Genomic DNA, 6,905 nt, shown 5'->3' with positions numbered 1-6,905 from the left:
ATGGAACAAAAGCCCCTTCTTGGAGGATTGTGCCTAAAGTGTCAGGCTGCTCCTCGGTGGCAGGTCTGTGTTCCCTCAGCCCCTGTCAGTTGTTCTTACACTGCCCTTTCTGCTACACTAGCCCAGCTCACAACCTGGTAACCACAACCACAAAAAGAAGAGTATTTTCTAGCTGAATCAGTTTCTTCCTCAGATCCTTACATGGCTGTGCCTTGGGTCATGGCAGAGAAGGTGATGCAAAAGGAGGTGACGCCTCTGCTTGCCCTGGCACAGTGCCATGAAAACACAGTGCCAATCCAAAGTATTTGTTACTGTTTGTAGTTTGAGTTACTGCGTCTTAATGGTGCAGTAGACAAACACTTCCTATTTCTAGATTTATGCCATATCTAAATAGTTGCACTGGCAAAATTTACAAGTGGAGGAGTGGTTTTGATAGCTTATTTTCTCAGTTCCCTAGATTGAGAATACAGCAAAATGTCAACTCCTCCTGGTAAAATTGGCTGAACTTCAGCTTTTGACAGTCTAACAGTCTATTGTGGTATGAATATTTTACATTTATAGCCAACATGCAAAGTATCTGAGCACAGATTAGATTTTCATTAATACAGCTATCTATCTTCTTGCCACAGTGCATCAAAGTTCCCTATTCTTCATGAGGGAATCAAATAGGAGTTCAATTTCTTTCTTATTCTGAAGGTAGAAAAAATGTTTCTGGGGCATGTCTTGGTTCTGTTTCTTTTTTCCCCCTCTTAAAATAACAAAGTATATTTTTATTTCAAAGCAACTTTCATTTTACAATAGTAAGTCTGTATAGGAAGTCAACAAAACATACTCTGTACAGTATATCTCTTGTTAGACCAGAGTTAGCTTTATTTAAATATGGAAATTAATTTAATACCTGCAAAGTTAAAGCTTATATTTAAGTAATAAATGAAATTCATGAACCTGGAAAAACAAGCTAGCCATGCAATTAGTCCTTTGAATAAAAAACCACTGAGATGAATGAGAATTGAGGTGGTGCTTATGCTGTAACACTAGGCTTAATCCTGTGCCATTTGTTTTAGTGGAGATGAATAAATTGTGAATTAAGGTCAGTCCCCCAGACCTTAACTTGATTCCCACTGAAATTCTGAAGTTAACCTGAGCAGGTAGCAGGGTCAGACTTGTAAAGTAAAATCCTGAACACATTAATGGGACTTGTTATGGAAGATGATTTTCTCCCTTACTATCCTACTGTAGATTGAAAAGGATAGTGTTACATCAGTTCTCCAAACATTATCTTCACAAGCAGATGGTCTAGAATTTTTTTAATAATTGAAGATTTGCATTCTGAAGAAAGTAGAATAATCACAAGTGCTTAAATTGATTAATTTTCTATACCCAGGTTCATTTGTGTTTTGATTATTACTAACTTAGTGAGTACAGCAACATTTTCATGCCCAAATAATCTTGACAGATGATTGAAAAGGAAGTAGTTCTGCTACTCATGAGCTAGGAGGATTTTTCTAAGTATTAAAAAGTACTATATCATGTCTCATGTAAGCTGATTAACTGATATGATCATTCAGATGTATAACCTTAGTTTCTTCTCTCATCCCAAGGCTAACTACTCCTACATCGTGGCTGACAGCTTTGTAAATGCACCTTGGGCTTATTTATCTCTGCTATGGCCTTTATACCCTTAAATTGCATGTTATGATATAACAAACAACAAAGTAAGAGATTTTTTTAGAAGTTAGCTTCACAATATTGGTAACATAAATATAATTCCAGTAGTCAACAGCCCCATTCAATTACAATTGTCCAAATGTCAGTCTGAAACCTTGAAATTGTGTTTTCCTCATGTATCTCTATTTTTAAACAGCTTCTAGATGACCATATTATCAGGGGGCCTCCCTTAAATATTAAATAATTATCAAGCAATCTTTTGCTTTCTTAAGAACAGCGAAATGAGCCTTCTGGGACATGTCAAAAGTCCATCTTTTTGAGTACCCTTTCTTCTAATGAGGTCTGAAGCAGGTGCTCATTGGAGAACCACACAAATTACTATCTTGGATACTCTGTCTCTCCTACCAATGTTTTGTGATTCAAGGATTTCCTGAGCTGGGATGTTACAGAGTATTTCCATACCTTCAGTATCACTCACAGGTTTTTCTTCTTTTCTTCCTAAGTGTGAAAATTCAGTGATTTGATAGTATGTTATTGGGGATTGTTTTTGGCATGGTATTGACACATGCAAAGAAGTTTCTCAAAAGAGCAGAGAAGGGAAGAATGGAGTTTTGATGGCACTGATGTTCCCAGTGTCATTGCTTTTGCCTCTTGCAAGAGCAATTCCACTGACATTGTCTCAGTACTCCAGAAGTCCCTCATTTCCGCATTTCAGGCTGCTGGCTTCTAGGCTTCAGAGGAAGGTCTTAGAGATGGAATGCAAGGTCTTCATTTGAGGAAGCAGGCTTTCTTTACCAGTATGGGGCCCTTGAACTTGGCTCTGCATTCAGTGGTGTGCCCTCACAGCCTGTTGAGCACAGGGAGAAGTACTCATGGCAACCCATGTTGCTAGGCAGATGGATGATTGTGTTTGGTTCCTGCTACCGTGTTCTTGGGGATCCTGGCTTCGCTTCCAGATATAATTAATGGTAATAAAGTCTGAAGGCTAAAATATATGGCTCTCTAGGGCCATTTCTGTGCCTGGGTGGGATGGGGAGCAGCATCCTGGCACTTACATATAAAAGAAAGAGCTTTTTTCTGCTGCGGTTCTTTAGGCATAGTCCCAGAGGCCAAGCACTGCCAGCAGCTCCTTGACATTGAAGAATATTGCTGCAGTAAAGCAATGCTTCCTTTTTCCTAGCAACTCATTTTTAATGTATGTTCAGTCACTTTTTCTCAAATGCAGCTTTGTTGAAGCTGGACAGGAGGAGCTAAAGATCCATAGGATTGGTGCTGTACATGAGCAGTAAGAGCTATTTGCCAGGACAGTTCCAAAGCCATCCCATGGACTGAGAAGGGTTTGAGATGCTGCTATTATCAACAGCCTTCAAACCTGATTTTCCCTCTTTGTCCTTCAGTGTTTTACTTACAGACTCAGCCACTGAGTCTTTTCTCTCTAAAAGAACATCTCACCCTTCCTGCCTTCCTCTCTATTTCTTCCTCTCTTCTAATTGCAGGGTCCAACTTCCTGGATTGCTGATTGAGATGCTTGTCAGATCCTTTTCTGAATTTCTTAATAGGGCAGAACTCTATTCACTTTTTGATGGATTGTATTTTTACTACCTCTGTGACTCATATTTGCTCTCAGTTAATGGCAGAGCCAGCACAAGGTAGAAGGAAGATGTGCAGCCAGCAGTAGCAAAGGAAGGGCAAGACTTGAATCTTCCCCTTTCAGCATTGGTGAACTCCACAGTTGTCAGGGAATCATACGCTGACATTTTATTTAAGAGGTCAGATTTTGGGCTTCTAGGTTTATTACCTGTATAAAAAGTAAAGGAAATCCCTTGGCAATTTATCTACTTTCTGCTGTTCTGTAGGTGAGAACAGGAAGACTTATTTGTTTCAAAGAAAGCAAAATTATGACAGATAAGGTTAATATAAATATACCAGCAGCCCAGAAGAGGTCAGTGGTAGAGGAAGTAATGGAGGGCATGCCTGTATGTCTGTCTCTGCCCACTCTGTTAGGCTTCTCTTCATCTAGTCCAAGCATAGGATCAAAGCCTGCAGTTACAAAGAGAACAAGCCAGAGGAGAAGCTGTCTTCCCCTCCTACTCATGAAGGAACGAGGTAGCTGCTGTCAGTGTAATTTACCTAAATTCTGTATTTTAGATACAGTATAGGCAAGGAATGATGGAGACTTTTTCTTATTTTTATCTGGTTGCTGTGTATCATTTGGGTGAACAGCTAATGTTTTGATAATACTCTTTTTTGAAGAGTCTGTTTCTCAGTCACTGAAATCAGCTGCTGATCCCAGAGGAAGAGTGGAATGAAGGTACCCTTGGGTCATTCGTGTCACATTGGTGAAAAAGGGTAGGGTGACATGGAAACGCCTGCCAAACAGCCCAGCTGTACCCCTTTAGCTGCAGAGGAGCTATGGGTAAGAATCCTGTCACAGAATCATAGCTATCCACCCACTTTCTCTGTGAAGGACAAATGAATACGCTTCTTTGTGCCGTCAGTTACATGGTGCCCAAGGACCCACAGAGGGAGTCCTATAGTGAAGGTCTTTGGCAAATGTTTGGAGCAAAGATGTGTTGAGATGCTTGCAGGCCTGAAGCTATGGGGGGACACAGCTTTGTAGGACATTATTATACCTCGCTGAACTGCTCTCTCTTACACCACTTCTCCCATTTTAGACCTGGTTTTTATTGCTGAATAACATTTCTGAACATACGCATGGAAGATATGCAACATGTGTGACAGGACCCTGATAGCTTAGGGGAATGTATGTGATGAAATTAGGAGTGGAGGTAAGGGAACCTTATGTCTATAAGACTTCAGTGGATTCACGCTTTATATCAATAATACTGGATTCTTCCATAATTTTCCTGAGATATTTTGTGACATTTTTAAAATGAAAAATCACATTTTTAAAAGGGTATGTTCTCTTCAGAGGAGTTCTGTAAAGATCTTGCATGCAGCAGCTGATATTTCAAGCTGTTGAATTTGTAGTTCTGGGTTTCCTTTTGTACTTGTCTGTGCCAAAATGTGATTAGTTGTTTCAGCCCACTCATACCCTTGGTTTGAGATATCTGTGCATTAAGTTAAAAGGGAAATAGCTATGTGGTTCAGGTCCAATATTTGATCTGCATTATAATTGTTAACATTTCCTACACAGATTTTTAAAAATACATTGCCAGGAGATTTTAAAGCAGTGAATTCTCATTTTGAAATGCTTTCTCATTCTGTATTTTGTTCTGCTCCTCGAGACAGGCAAGACACCAAATCCCTATGTGTTAGGAACTGGGAGAATAAGGATGCAAGCTACCAGAAGCAAAAAGAAACTCTAAGCTGGAGCAGACAATACAAATGAAGCACTTCGATTTACAGTAATTGTCCTGAGTGGAATCTCAACAACACAGGCAGGACAGTGCAAACTGCTGTTTTTTATGTGATCTAAGCCATTGAAGATTCTTCTGTTAAGTTTGAAGGTATCAAACTTAACAAGTTTGATACAAACATCCAGGATTTGAGCAAGGCCTTTATATACTCAGAACAACACTTTCCCCAAGGAGCTATTCTAGCAGCTCACAAGGGCCAGAGTCAGCAACTATAACAGAACGTAGATGTTGTGGTGTAAACGACAAGTCATAGCTGTGGCATACTTGACGATTTCTCCTTTCCTCATCAGCATTTTCACACTGCTTTTTTTACCATCCCTCTTGGAGGAAACAAAGATACGTGCCTGTCAAATGGGAAGGGGTTATGAGGAAAGTGAAGGGCAAGCCCTGGAGAAATTGCTGGGAAGATGTTAAAGGTGGATGCCGGAGTGGAGTTAGTGTCTTCTCATGTCACAGTTACAGTGACTCACTTCAATTCAAAGTCTACTATAAACACACAAAAATCTCAATAAATCTGCACAATATGCAATGTTTCTATTTATTCTAAAACTAAGAGTTATTCATATTTTGGGCATGGATTTGTCATGAAAGCCTGAATAACTAGAACAGGATTTTATTAAGCTTTTTTTTAGGGATATGTAGCAAATACTTTGAATTAGTGTAACATTTTTAGAAGAGCTGTAAGTGTTCTATGATGAATGATCGAGAAAATATTGTAAGAAATCTAATGCTGGGCACAATAGTCAAGAACATGAAATTCTACATTTGGGGTAGGGGAAGGAAGAGATAAGAGAGGTCCATCCTTGTCAAAGCAATGTATTTTGCACTTTTCTCCAGTTTCAAACATGTGACTGACCCACCACCATAGATCTACCGTCAGGAAAGACAAGTTTTCTGTGTGGAGGGGTTAAGGGAAGAAGAAATAGGACCCCTGTAAGACTGAAAGATAAAGGCCTTTCCTTCTGCTGTTGCATCCTCTAAATTCAGCTGCCATGCTCTTCTCACCAAAGTTTCTGTCAGCAATTTGAGAGGAAACAAATCTGTACTCCTCCTGTAGTTAAACATGTAGTTTGAAATATTTAGTTACTTTAATAAACTGTTCAGGTCAGTAGATAACCTTTCAGAGGGATCAGCTTTGTTAGAGAGCATAATCAGCTGTTTTCCCAATAAAGATGTATTCTCTTGGGTATCTATTATACCCTCTTTACTCTGAGCCATGTTCAATAAAAAATGCAAAAATAAGTGGCTGAAAGGCAAATAGCAAATGTTAAAATGATATTAAAAAGTTTTTTTTTTTTTTTAAAGCAAAGAAGCCCTGTTTGGGCTCAATGTGTTTTTTGAAATTTCAGGCTTCCATGAATACTGAGAACATCATTAACTGTTTGTTTGAGAGGTGGAAATGAGTTTGTGAGAAGGAGTCATCCACATGGGCTTTGCAAAACTTAGCATCTGACAAACAAGCACCTGATGTGGTGAGGACAAAGTTTTAGTTCTCGTTTAGTTTAGTTCTAGGAATTTCATAAATATTTATTTTCTAGGAATATATGGTTGCATCTTGCCAGAATATTAATATTTGTATTTTTTTCCTACTTTCACAGTTGTTTTAGAGTCAGAAGAACCAGGCATTGCAAGCCTGTCTGCTAAAACACACAGCTAAATTTAAACCGCACAGTTTTATTTAATATCACTAAGACAGAATATTTTAGCTGTTTTGGCGTGATGGCATTTAGAATAAAATGTTCTTTCACTTTCTAAAGCTCAGACACATGGAAATCTCCACAATTGCTGGGAAAGCTGTGTTTTTAAGAGAAATGGAGTGCTTTGAAGTGGCAGGTTCACGGGGTTCGCTCGACTCCT

The 6,905-nt window shown here is 39.1% G+C and overlaps 1 long non-coding RNA gene across 1 annotated transcript in view; it reads left to right on the top strand.

Moving 5' to 3' along the window:
• The window catches only part of LOC108448151, a 19,506-nt gene extending 12,659 nt beyond the window's left edge, over positions 1–6,847 (top strand). Inside the window, exon 5 of the long non-coding RNA XR_001863941.1 lies at positions 4,921–6,847. This is a non-coding gene — a long non-coding RNA (uncharacterized LOC108448151). The remainder of the gene's footprint in view (positions 1–4,920) is intronic.
• The last annotated feature ends 58 nt before the right edge of the window (positions 6,848–6,905 follow it).

Source organism: Corvus brachyrhynchos, unplaced genomic scaffold, assembly GCF_000691975.1.
Source record: "Corvus brachyrhynchos isolate BGI_N302 unplaced genomic scaffold, ASM69197v1 scaffold31, whole genome shotgun sequence".
In the NCBI taxonomy this organism is placed as follows: Eukaryota; Metazoa; Chordata; class Aves; order Passeriformes; family Corvidae; genus Corvus; species Corvus brachyrhynchos.
The sequence above is the reverse complement of the archived record's forward strand: the minus strand, read 5'-3'. Positions and strand labels throughout refer to the sequence as shown.